Genomic DNA, 13845 nt, shown 5'->3' with positions numbered 1-13845 from the left:
TACCGGATTAAGCACAAGCTTTTTGCTATCGACTTCCAGTTAGCTCTCCCGATCGGGCTGAGATGGGTTCATCCCTACGCAGCTCGCTCGGCTCTATTGATCCGGCTGAACTCCGCCGCTGCTGGCGGCAGGCCGGCATCCCCGGCTGCCACAGATAATTGGGGGCATCGCAGGAGTTCTGGTAGGGTTGGTTTGCCGGCTCACTGACACAGCTCCCAACTTCTGTCTTCTGTCACAACAGACACGATTTTAAACATAGTGTTGCATTGAGAGGGTTTGTAACTGCTGAATGGAGCAGAATCTCTACTCAGTAGGGCATGTCATAGTATATAGTTTTTTAAAAATAATTTTTGTATTTATTTCTTATTAACTTTGTATTGTGATACAATAAGGCTTTTCTGACTTCAGTTTACTCCATAGTCCAATTATTAGCCTTTGTGGTTCAAAAGATTAAGTAAAGAAATAAAGAACCAACAAAGTAATTTGCATTGATAGAGTTCTAGGAAGGTTTTTAATACAGTAACTTGGTAGTAAAGGCCATCTTTTTTCTTTTTTCCCACCCATCCCTCTCCTGGGCAGTGATCCTACACATCTGGCTTCTTTAAAGCTCATTTGGATGATGGCTTTCCCAAATCATCATGATTCAGTCATACTTTGCTTTGCAAAATGGGAGTGGAGGGAAGGTAGATATGATTTAATTGTTGTTCATATCTTTAAATGGTAAGTGATTCTCATAGTTTGCAAACAAATAGAAAAATTGTGCAAGGAGGTGAAGATATGCATAGTATGAAAGTAAAATCTTTCTAGGAGACATCAAATGAAAGCAGTTTTATTAAACACATTTTTAACATAGTTTGCATTTTTGTAAGGTATCTCAGATGCAGAAGAGAATAGGTGAATTCTTTGTGTACTATACTCTCAGGATTCCTAAATTATTTTTTAGATTAGTTGTAAGCCTTCTTATATTAACCATTTATATTTTCTCAGTGGCTCTGCAGAATGTTTTAAGCCCAACCCTGTGCATATATTGGGTGTATGTTACACATACCTTTATACTGAGATTCAGTGCTTCTTTACAGCACACACCCCAAACCTTACAAGAAATACTTTGTGTAATTGATGTTTTATGAGCTCTTCTATGACCTTATAGGCAGAGTACATGAAAATTAATTAGTTTGCACTTGCAATGGACTTCTCAGGAGAGTTGAGTGAAATAATGGTGTTAGTTCTCTACAACATAAAAGGTGGGGGGATAAGGCAAAGATCTTGAAGGTAATCATGAATGCAGTGAAACAAGCTTGGTCCCCCTCCTTAAATGTTTGAGAAATTAAGATGTGGTGTTTTGTGGAGATTTGTGTGTGGGAGAGCGTTGTTTGTTTGTTGTTGCTTTTGGGTTTGTTTTGTTCTGTTTTTATTTTGAAACTACTTAGACTCGAGTATGGTCAGGGAACTCAGTCTCAACTGCTAGAGCATGGATGTCCACATATCAGACTGTCTTCCTGAAGTTGAAGGTGCAGAAAACAAAGTAGATGTGGGGAAACTTGGTTTGAAGTGTACTGCTTATCAAATTTAGAAAATGCAAGAGTAGAAGTGTGATTCTAGAAAGCAGTGTTTAGCTGCCATCATCACAAAGCAGCTGTGCAGCTCCTTCTGTCAGTCGAGACACACCTCCCAAATTCTGCAGTAAATGAAGGAAAATCCTTTCTTCTGCTGTGGAGTCTTTGCTCAGCCAGTTTAGTGCATTAAATGAGGTGTGGGTCCTGTATAATAATGTTGCAATGAAAATATGCAGCTGAAACCTTCATCACAATGCTTAAACACCATCTTCATCAATTTTTTTTCATCTAAATGTATTTCAAGATATTCTTAAAGCTCTGCTGTTTGGAAAGGGGAAGAGAGGAAGTGCTGCTTTTGTTTATGTGAAATCACATTGATCACCTGTGCTGCCACCATAGTTGGGAGTTTGGATGCAGAGAGACTCTTGTGCCCTTTGAACCAGTTAGATTACTTCCACTGGCAGACAGCTGTTGTCTGTGTGGTTTTACATAATTGGTTGAGAAAGGTGCTTGGCTGTGGAATACAGCAGCTAGCTTGTACACACCAAAGGAATATTACACCAAGAAGTAATGCAATCAAAAGAATTCAGTCTATGTGAGAGTGTGAATATTCTGTGCTAGTTGCAATCCTTTTTTCTGTTTTTACTTTTCTTAATTTGTTTTTCTTTTTCCAAATTCTCCTCTATCCCGTGCCCTCAGCTTCCCCCCCTTCTCTGTTTCTCTTTACATATTTCAGAGATGCTGCTTCCTCTGCCTTCCTCTTTCTCATTGCAGCATCAACAGAGGGAGTGCTCTGAGCACATTTCCTGCATGTGGGGCCAGGCTGACCTCCAGCACCAGAGCTGTGCCACATCTAAACTTCTGCTTGGCCCCATGGTGACACCTGGAGTGTGCTCACTGCAGCAGGAGCCCTGGGGAGTGCAGCTCCCTACTCTCCCATCTAAAATAATGAATTTTTGAGGCCTGAGCTTAGCAGAAGTTGCACACAGAAGATGGTAGGTGTGCTTGTGGTTGCCTTTCCAAAATGGTGGAGATATTGGAACTTTTCAGTAAAATAGCTGTAATATTTCAAAAATAGAAATAGTATTTGCCATTCTAGTCATTCTTGAAGGCAGTTGAACAGTTCCAGCTGAATAAGGAAAAGTAATAAGAAAGATTATTATCATGGCTTTTTTCACTTGGATTTCTTTTTAAAAATAAGGTTTTAAGCAACTGTAAAGTGGCTTTGTAGGAAAAAAATTGTGTAAAAATCCTTCCAAGTTGTAAAAAGTCTTTAGTCTCCTCATGAGGGGTGTTACTGATTGCAATTCTTTTGTGGTCATTAGTAGATTTCTTTGTCACAAGAAGGCAGCTACATTGGAGCTGTTTAGGATCAGATGTCTAGTGGTTTGGTGGCATTATACAGCCTGTGAATGGCTTATGATCCGAGTTCTGGAGTTTTCATGAACTGTAATAAAATTTTGGTAACCTGTATTAAGTTTTGTTTAAAAATAGCTGGTGTGAAGTTTTCTTTTCTTAGAAATCAAGAGATTATGACATTCCTGTCATAAAAAGTTATCAGAGCTGCCTTCTATATGGATCAAGATAGGGGTTGGAAATCAAGAAATATAAAATATGTAAATATGTGTGTATATGTAAAATATTATGAAAATAATTTACGATTATAGCATCTCTTCTGCTTGCTCCTTTGCAGTAGCTCTTCATTCCTCACACTCTCTATTAGAATTGTTTTTTTGTATTAACTGTTGCTTTTAGCTCAGGAAGTGTGATAAAGAACATAATACTAAAATAGATGGTTTCTTAAAAGAGCAGAATTCTTGCTTGTTTTTGTGCTAATCAAAGACTCATATGTAGAAAATTACAATAGAGCTGCTAGAAAAGGGTTTTTTTCCTGCCTGGATTTAAGGAGGTAATATAATGAGCATGTAATAATAACAATGTAATATAATAAAACACTTTATTGAGAAGCAGTTTTGTTTTGATATGAATGCTGAGTGCATACATATTTCTGTTTAAACTGCTACTAATGTAATATATACAATATATCCCTGATGTTATTAAGATTGCTTATTTTGTAATTATTACTCACTGGATGTTAGAGGGTGCTTTAAGAATACTGCTGGTATATCAGAATTTTTATAGAAGATCAGTGTTGGCCTTGTAGATAATGCATTGACTCCTTCCCTGCTTATAGGGGAAGGGTTGCATGTGTTAGGAGGAGAAAAAGGAGAGCTTGGAAACATGAAATCAGCAGCTGAAATTTCAGGTCTGATGTGTTAGAGGTCACTGACTGACGTGCTGCAAGCAGGTTAGCCCTGACGAGATCAAAGGAGTGAAAACAGCTGCAGAGATGGTATCTGTTGTTTTGCTCTGATCCTGCTGGTATAAGAGCTAGCTTATAAAAAAAAGATTATGGATTTTGTATGGTTCCTATCTGTGTGGTTTTTAAAATCCTGGATCAGGGAGTGGATGTTTTCCCTTGATGCAAAAGCAGGAAGTAGCTGCAGGCCATATCTACATTCTGTACACTGAGGAATGATGAAAGAATATATTAGGGGGAGGGGAATGATAGAGGAGGTGAGTATCAAGATTCAGTAATTCAGCTAATGTAAAAGTAATTGCTGACAGTCTGCTTCACACTGAGAGGAAACACAATAAAAGCTTGAAGTCCCTGTGTGTGAGAGAATATGCCAATACTGCAGTTCAGTAGTCATGGATTGTATTATCAAATGAAGTTGTCTTTCCCCTCCTTTTTATTATTGATAACTGAGAAGAATCAGTAGAAAGCAACTCTTGCAAGGTCTTGGCTATGCTTTGTTCCTGACATAACTTTGCCTTAGAGAATGGAGCATTCTGGAGGACAAGCAGTGAAAGGGGAAAGGATGTCTTTGTTCCCAGTCTTACAGCAGTTTGTATTACAGTGGGAGTGTTGCTGAGAATTTGTGCTTCTGATTTAGTATGAAGAATTGCGTGGATTTGTGGATCAGAAATTATGTCTGTGCTGAAAAAAATCTCTTTAGCAACAAAGATAATGTATTATAGAAAGCTGAGTATTTATGCAAGAAAAAAAACCCTAACTTCTGATTGATCTGTAGTGTCAGTATAAAGACGTGTCTTTTGAACTTTGCCTTTGAATTTCATTAGAAGTATTGTACAGAAGGAAAAAGTTCCTCTTTACCTCATTCTCTGTCTTTCATACTGTGCAGCTAAATCACTTCTGACAATTGAAACCTGCTCACACCAAAACCAGTGTAAGTCTATTCATTTATTCGAAGATCAAAGTCAGTATTGGTGCACAGCTCCCTGGGGAACTAATGCTTTTTTGAAAATGTCAATATAGATTCATTGAATGTGTTGCAAGTCAAAGGCCCAATTAGACTAGATCTAGGTCTTTAAAGGTCCCTTCCAACCCAAAGCTTCAAAATGATCTATCAATATTTAATTAGCTTTCAGTGGTCATACTGATTATATTTAAAAATTAAGTGGTTTATGTCCCACAGGTAATTTGTATTAATGAATTTGTGACTTACTTTTAAAAAAAACCTGACTCATCTAAGACAAAAAAATAATTCCTGCAACATAGGAATACTCATAACATGTTGTGTCCTCTACTTTTAATTTCCAGGAACTTGCTTGTTACCTTGAAAAACAACATATTTGTGCTTTTTATTGATAACAAGGTTTCAAACACACACAAAAGTCACTGCAGGGTGTCTTCTTGCTTGTTTTAGTTTGGTTTTGTGGGAAGAAGTTCTTGGAGGTCAGTGCAACTACTGGTTCTGTATGGACTACTTGTGTCAGCCTGGCTCTCTTTCTGTGTAGCCCTGTCTTTCCCATGAGCTGGACTTATAAAGGCTTTCATTAAAGGTAGCAGCAGTATCAGAATATAAGTGTGCACATACAGAACTTTTTGTTTTTGAGCCTATTGTAAAGCCATTCTTTGAGAACTTTCATGTCAGGTTAAAGTTAAGTATGTTCTCTATCTATGGTTGCTGATTCATCCTCACTACTGGCAAAAAAAGCATTTTTCATACTCTGGTAACTTGGCAGAGTAGATTCTTTCTTCCTGATAGGCTTGTGTAGCATTGAAAATTTTCTGTCCTTGTGACAGATATAAAACTGGCAAGCGGCAAGATCTCAGCTTAATTTTTCAGTGTTTTTCTCGTTCCTGCTGTTTTTTCTGTAAGGTCTCACTGAGCTTTTATTGAGCTGTTAGTGCTCCTTTATTTCCTACTGTCAAAGGGCACACCAGATTCCAAACAGTGCCTAGAAAAAGATGCCTTTATTTAGAGTTTTTGTTATGGTAAGGTTTAAAACACTTCTTTGCTGTTAAATTTGGGCCACTTATAAAAAATGTTTTAGCTTTGGCCTTGTGTTTACAAATGTAGGGATTAATGGCTTGCTTTGGAAGAGAGGTGATGCTTATTTATAAACAGTATTTGAATGTTGATAAAGATTGACTACTACAGTACTTTTTTTTGTTATTCATTTCTTATGAACATTTCTTTATTGTCATCAACAGCTTTATGGAAAAATAGCATATCAAAACATTTCACTCTAGACAAGGCACCTTAATTTCCCATGAAATAGCCCAGTATTATAGTTCATTTTCATTGAATACAACTATCCAACTTTTCTGCTTAAATGATCACATTAAAGAAACCCTCAAAAGCTTATGCAAGGCAGCCAAAATACCTCAGACAACTACAAAAAAAAAAAAAAAATTCTAACCCTAAAGGAACCTGACTTTGTTCCCATCAGACTACATGGCTGGGTGAAAGGAAGGGATGGAGAAATGAGGTCCAGTAAAGCCTGAGCTTGAGAGCCTTCCCTTAGATGCACAATCCAGCAGTTTGTGGCAGTGGGAATTCCTGAACAGCTGAGAGTGAGCAGAGATGCTCCCAGGCAGGTCCTGCTAGCAGGGAAGACAAATTTGCTCCATGTGAAGGCAGTCCTGGTAGTAAGAAATGCTTGTAATTTCACTTTTTAATAAAATGAAAAATTAAATTAGTTCCAGGAGAGTAAAAAAAGTGTCTACAAATTTATAAATCCTCATGGTATTAAAGATATTTTTGATGGCATGCGCTACACCTTATTATTTGATTTAAATTTTTGTTCAGAGAAACACCAGGGTCCCAACAGTTGTGGAGAACACCAGCTTGAAAGCTTACAAGCTTTTCTTATATGTGTATTTTTAGATTGCATGTGGGAAAGAAAAGGCTAATCACTATGCAATCTTGAAATCTAGATTTGGTTCAGACTTAATACTGATACTGAAGTGAAACATTTAAACCTCTTCAACTAGTAGATTTGATACACTTCTGTACTTTTTTTGCATTTGTTTAATGAAAATGGTAACATTGAAGTTTCATCTCATTTTAAGGTTCTAAGCCATTTGCTGAACCCAGTTGATCATGTAACTAGTTCAGTTGTTAATCTCAGTCTGGTATGAGATTACTTTCTCGATTAATTGTTAATTTCTGTATCCTTAGTGTTGGAAATGTGTTCTTTGTAGCTATATTTGTTAGTAACTTGAACAACAAAGTTAATTTTCCAGGTGACAAAAAACTGAGTATTTTGTGGATTTTGTTGGCTTTTAACTAGTTAGCTTATAGATTTGACCAGCTCCTCAGTTGCTTCTTTCTTTGTTGCTTCTTTCTCTGTAGGTCTGGTAGATCACAGTGGGTTAAATTTATCTATCTGCGTAGAACTGCTCCAACATCATAGAGGTAACATGTGGTTAATCAAGGGATTTGTCTGTACAGTTAATCCAGGCTAGTTAACTGCTATTTTATTGATGGGAGGTTTGCTTAATAAGCAAAATCCTTCTTTGACTTCTTCCTTACTTGACTAAATGTGTGATGAAAAGAGATTTATCCTTGAACAGCCAACTAATTTGTACAAGTAAGATCAGCTCTTTCTGTTGCTAGAAACAACCTTTCCACTGGGAGAGAAATCTTCCTGCTGCTGTTGCTGTCATCTTTGGTTTTGATGGTTTTTAATGTTCATCTTCCTGGACAGTTGCTATTTCCTCCTCCATCCAGTAATCTTTTTTAAATTGTGAAGGATCTTTATTTTCCTTGAAACTTGATACAAAAGCCCCTTGTATCTGCTGATCATTTCATTAATCAAATACCTTTATTTAGCTTCATTTGAAAAAAGTAGAAATACACTTGTCAGTTTTCCTTTGACCACTGAGGTCAGTTTGAATGGTCTTTGTTCTGTCAGCTCATACTGCCCTTCAGAATTGCTCACTTTGATTTTCATTAACCATGCTACTTATTTTAAAGGCTACAATTTCTGTGTATGAAGCACCTATAAATAGTGCTTTTGATTAGCTGAGATCTCAATTATCTGACTGTGGTTTGTGGAAGATTAAGATAAGATACTGTTAAGTTCATGATGAACTATCTTCTGACAATTCAAAAGTGTCTGCACAGGTTTTGGAGTCATGAGACATCTATTAATATGTATTCCTCTGCAGTGTATTTGATAGTTTGTTCACAGTTGTGGAGAAAACATTCCTGTTTGCTCCTCTGTGTTTCTCATTCCTTCACCTCATTCTGTCAGAAAGCAGTTGCACCTCTTCTCATCACTTACAGAAGTACATGTATGCTTCTTTCCCTTTGTGAGTTGTGCTGTTTTTTTGCTATTTTGGGTTGCTTTGTGTTGTGGTGGTTTTTATTGTTGGGGTGGCTTTGGCTTTTTTCTTTTTTTCTTTTTTAAAATAAGTCTACATTACAGTTTCTCAGTTGTTTTTCAGGAAAGATGCTCTTCAGCCTTGATTTTTTTGTTTGTTTGTTTGTTTGGTTGGTTGGTTGGTTGGTTTTTTTTGTCTGTTCACATGCCTGAGGCTCTGTCACCCCATCTTTTCATATGCACTTCCTTCAAATTCATCCTTCCTTCTTTGACCTATCTTTCAAATGTACTGCTGCTTCCCTTTTTAGAAAGCTTTCTTATGTGTTTCACTTAAAGAATCTCATAATTCCCTGAGTTAAGATGCAAAGATATACAGAACTTTGGAGGCAATCTGGTGTAGAATACATAGAATACAGCACAATTGTAGGTGATCCTTTATGCATTTTATTTGAATTTAGGGACAGAAGAAGCCTTTGGCTGGAATCCCATAAATATGATGTCAGGAAGGAAAGGGATTGACTGTCTTTTAGAGACTACTGCTTTACTCTGCAAAGTTTTTAGGAGTTGAAATTGGTACCCTGGAATAATGCTGAGGTGTGTGTTGCATATTGTGTTTTGCCAGACATGTTTTTGATATTTTCTCATGGAAGACTGGTGCCTCTGGTATGTGGAGTAAAACAGGTTATGGAAGTTGGCAAAGCCAAATACGGAAATTCCTTTTTTTTTTTTTTAATTTGGAGAACTTTAAAGCAGGATGATGCTATTTTAAGTAGAATTTCAGTTCCTGTCTGCTCAAGTCTGTCAGTGTCTCTCTTGAAACAAAACCAAGGAACTGATGTAAATGCAGCCTTGTAGGCAGAGCAATGGAGTGTAAAGAAGCACTCTTTGCCTCTCCAGATCCTCTGAAATCTACAATTAGTTTTGACTTCTGTTTTCCTTAACTCTTAAGAGCTTGTACCAGTCAAAACCAAGGAAGGTCATTAGAAGATTCTTTTAGGGGATGGAGTCCAGGAACCTTTTTCTTAGATGGAAAAGTAGAGCTTTCTCCTTAGCCTTGGAAGAAATGCTCAAGGTAGAAAACATTCAGTGACCACCTTATTTCTGTCCTCTAGTTCTCTTGGTTGCATGTTTTAACCTGCCTGTTGCCTCCTGGATGCTGCAGAAAGATTCTGTGCCAGCACCTGAGGAAGTTCTGCTTGTCTTGAGGAGAATATGTCTTGTTGTTACTTCTTTGGCCACACGCTTTGCTCTGTTCCAGACAGTGCAGGAGGATGAGAGGAGGAGGCTGTCAGAAGAATAATTGATTATAAAACAATAGGGTTTGTTGCCTCTGTTTGTTTCCATGGGTTCCACAAAGCTCCATCCTGCTTTCTCCCCCTTTCCCCTCATCCTCGGTGCAGCAATGGGTTCTTCTGTCTAAATGCTGACTGTTGTTTGTGCTTTCACTCTGTGTGCAGCTCAGCTGAGCATTCCCATTCAACCAGCACAGAGTGGCTCAGATTCCCTTTTGGAACAACGCTGTCATCAGGTCACAAGCTGTTCTGGCTCACAATGAAAGCCAGGGATGAGCTTTCAGATGTATTTCTTTGGCTTGCATCAGGTTTTGCTCTCAGGATTGTTCTTCTGAGGAGGAGCTCTGTGTAGTGTCTCCCTTTTGGAGGTTCGTTCTCATCATAAAAGAGGATCCCTTGGAAGGAAATGAGTGTTTTTTCAGGTGGAGGAGACTTCTTGAGACATTTAACCTGCTACCAGATATATCTGTTCAAAGAGCTGTGTTTTCTACTTGCAGCGTAATTTCTGCTTTCTTTATCTTTATTTTGCCTTGTTCAAAATAAAGATAATTTCTCAAAGAGAAAATAAAACTTAAAACTGTTTATGCAAGTGCCTCATTGCCCAGGCTTGTGATGGGCAAATAGAATTTTGAAAAGCACCATTAAAAAAACAGAGCAGCAAATGCCTCTGATGTGGATTTTTGTTCATGAAAGGAAAAAAAAAAAGTGATAGTTTGAGAATTCCATTTATTGTGACATCCAAAAAAATTACCTGCATAAACTGATTTGAGCTGAGAAAACAGAGGCATTAAAGATACAATAAAAAACTTATTAGTCCAGAACTGCATCCTGAAAACTAAAATTGAAATTTGAAAGTTTTTTGATGCACAGAAGCTGATACGTTATCTGATATAATAGTGAAGTTTATTTGCCCAAAGATTGTCTGGAACTTGGGAATTCATATATGCACTGATTTCTATTACAGCATTCTAAACCAGCATCCTATCGTTCTTACCACAGTTTGAAGGAGAATAAAAGAACCCAATGTTAAAATAGAAGATACTAAGGGTCATGAGCAGCAGTTTGATGAGATTGCTTCATTAATCAAGAAAATATTATATTGATATAATATTGATATAACCTATACAATACAGGTTTTAAAGGTGTTTTTTAACCACATGTGTCCTTTCTCCAAATATTCCCACCCTACCTTCCATTGGTGCTCACATAATTGAGGAAGTTTGTGTTTTTAACACCTTAAGTGGTTGTTGGCTTTTCTTTCAGTGTGGTGTAGAGGTTTAGTGGGGATGCCTTGATGCTTCTATGTAAATGTTGTATTGGACCATAGTGAAGAAATGCAAATTTCCTATCCTCTGAGCTCTTGTACTTGGGGCTGTGAGCCCCAGTACACACACATAGAAGATACAGCTTCTGTAATGCCCAATAGTCCATTGCATATGAAAGCACAATAGTTGTGTCCTTTAATTTCACTTATAAATTATGAAACTGCTGAGAAATTCCATACTGGGCCTGACATTCCTCTGAATGTGAAGTTCTGTAGTTTGAAATGCTTGGATTTATGCAAGAGGTTAGAAAGAAAAAAGCTGATTATTTCTTCTCTCCATCTAGCCCAGCTTCTTGCTGTTGTACAGCACACATCTTTGTGACAGTTTATAATGCATCAGTTAAAACACAGCAGGTTTGTAGTCCTAGCATTTGACAGGTGGAATCAGAAAAGTTGCTGCTGGGGTAAATATTTTGCAGCTGCTGTCTTAAAAATGATAGAATTCCATTAAACTAAGGCAAAACAACATAACTTTGAAATTGTTATAAGACACCATGTTTGTCTGCAGCTGGCATCACACAGCAAAAGGCTGTAGCATAGTCTGAGGATTTTGGCTATATCAGGCTACTGCTGGCAGCAATCTCTTCTTGCAGAAATTGCCACTTCCAAAAGCAAGAATACCTCAACAGGATGTATCTGTGCACCACTTTTCAGTCTGGTTACTTAATGTAACACCATTTTTATGAGCACTTCCAGCAAATGTGGCTAAGATGCAGAGGAGTATGTTGTATTCTCCCCATCCTCCTCCTGTGCAAAAGGGTTGCTACTTTTGGCAAAGACGTGTGGTGATAGTAACAGCTTAGGCATCTAGTGAAATTCTCCAAGCTCCTCTGAGATCACATTCATAATTACATTCATGCTTCTCATCTGATGTTAATGAGACGAGGTGGATGTTGCTGGTGTAGAAGCTCAGAGCTTCTACACAAATGCTATGCATTGCATAATATGAAGACTGTGAACCCTTGTTGACTACAATCTCTGCTCATCTTCCTGAGGGTTAAATGATGCTACATCATCTCTGAAAAGGTGGTTATTCTTTGTATTTTAAATTTTTTATTAATTTGGCTTTCCATCTCAGTACATCCATCGGCATATCTAAGTATTATAAAGACAACTTTGGGACTAGAATACTGGGCTAATACTTCTGAGTAATTTAATACAGCACTTATTTTCATGGCATCAGCTTTTCTATCCTGTTTACTTTATATGGTGATACATTACTTTGGTAGCAGTTGTCATGAATTTAGCCAAGTGGTAGTTTTATAAATAGTTATTGGTGTATTTAGCTGTAATCTCTCCCCTTTTTGTTCTGAAGAAGTAACTCATATCCTTCCTATATCCTCTCAGTTGCCTGAGAATGAGCTTTAGAAAATTGCAAGAGTAAAGAAGCATTACTAACAATTTTGTATGAAGATATAATTTGTCAAATGGGACTTATTTGTCTTTTTTTACTTTAAGTACTCTTCTCCTTTTCTATTTTTCTCAGCAATGGGTACAATTATTTACACTCTTCAGAACTGTGAATTGTTTTTATGGATATTGGAGGAGGCAGGAACTTATGATAAGATGATGATGTTAAATGTTTTTCTCTGAAGCTAATGTCTTCTATTTCTTCTGAATGGGTCCTTGTGTGCATTAGTTTCTGATGGGAAGAGCACTTCCAAAGGTGAACATTTCTCAAGACAATTTTGCCTCTGAGAAGCTCTACATTTCTTTAGTTACATGTTAACACAATGCACGTTGTTTGCAAATTTGACAATGTGAATTTAAAGTAGGTTTGTTTGTGCATGCTGTGTACACTGGGAACATTTGCTGTAGTTGAGAGGCACTCTGGTTGATAGAACCAATGAATTATAGTAAAATTAGTCTCTTTCAGTAGCAAAAATGTGATTTGACTAGTTTGTTGTCCAAGGCAGAAGGACCATTTTACCTGCAGGAAAAGATCAATTAATTCATAGAATAGACGTGTTTCCTCTGACAGCCACTTGAATGCCAAAGATTATCTATGCAATTTCAGTCTTTCTAAACAGTTAAGAGACTCATCTGAATAATATCTAACATGTATTGTTGGATCCAAAGTGGTATTAAGAGGGAATATAGATCTAACTTCTGCCACCTAGAACTACCACAGTGACCTTTCCTTGCTGACTCCATAGTTACATGTGCATGGTTTCTGGTGTTCAGATGTGCTTTGGTATATTGCATAAAAAGTTTGTATCAGAGATATGGTGTGACAGTATAAATTCACTTAGAGGCAGCTACTATGATAGGTTTAAGAAAAAATTAAATTCATAGTATGTTTTAGAAATACCTACCTGAAGTTGTTCACCACAGACTTGCTATGAGATGTATATTTTACGTGAAAAGGCCCCATAAATACAAAAATACAAACACACTGACTTGCTGTTGTTCTTTACCTGACTGTAAATGTGAGATTTTTTCGATGGATTGTGGTCATACCAAGTGGCTTAGCTGGAATACAAAGTATTTCTTGTCCTACTGGGTGATTTCCACTTGAATAACTGTGTGTTTGTTTTAAAAACTGGAACCAAGCACACCTCTTTGAAAAACAGAAGACTAGCTCTCTTCTTTTCTTGGAGGACAGCTCAGGTGTTCTGTCAGCTGGAGTGGCTTCAGCTCTGCTGTTGCCCAGAGAAGAGTCACATCAGGACAGTGCCAGGCCAGGTGTTCACTGTCCTCTGAATTAGGTCTTGGCCGGAGTCCTCTGGCAGCTCCTCTGTTTCTGTGCCTGTGTGTGAATGTGAATTCACACCATGAGGATGAGACTTCCCCTCAAGCGCTCCCCATCTGTCCTGAGCGCTCTGTGGCTGCCTGTGGTGTCCCCAGGGTGCAGACTGGCCAAGGATTTGTGGCTGTAACAAGAAAGGACCCTGGGCAATATGATTTTGGTGGCCCCTTCTGTGGCTGCTCTGCCCTCTGAGGAGTGATGCAGTGAAGGTACTATTCTGGGACTATGACCTTTAGCTCCCCTCATCATTGTTTGCAAAGGGGAAATAGGAAAATATAATGTAAA

The 13845-nt window shown here is 37.7% G+C and overlaps 1 protein-coding gene across 6 annotated transcripts in view; it reads left to right on the top strand.

Moving 5' to 3' along the window:
- SH3KBP1 (SH3 domain containing kinase binding protein 1) overlaps positions 1–13845 on the top strand; it is a 209163-nt gene that overhangs the window by 1673 nt on the left and 193645 nt on the right. The gene's annotated exons all lie outside the window — the stretch shown is intronic.

Source organism: Lonchura striata, chromosome 1 (assembly GCF_050655825.1).
Source record: "Lonchura striata isolate lonStrDom1 chromosome 1, ASM5065582v1, whole genome shotgun sequence".
In the NCBI taxonomy this organism is placed as follows: domain Eukaryota; kingdom Metazoa; phylum Chordata; class Aves; order Passeriformes; family Estrildidae; genus Lonchura; species Lonchura striata.
The sequence above is the reverse complement of the archived record's forward strand: the minus strand, read 5'-3'. Positions and strand labels throughout refer to the sequence as shown.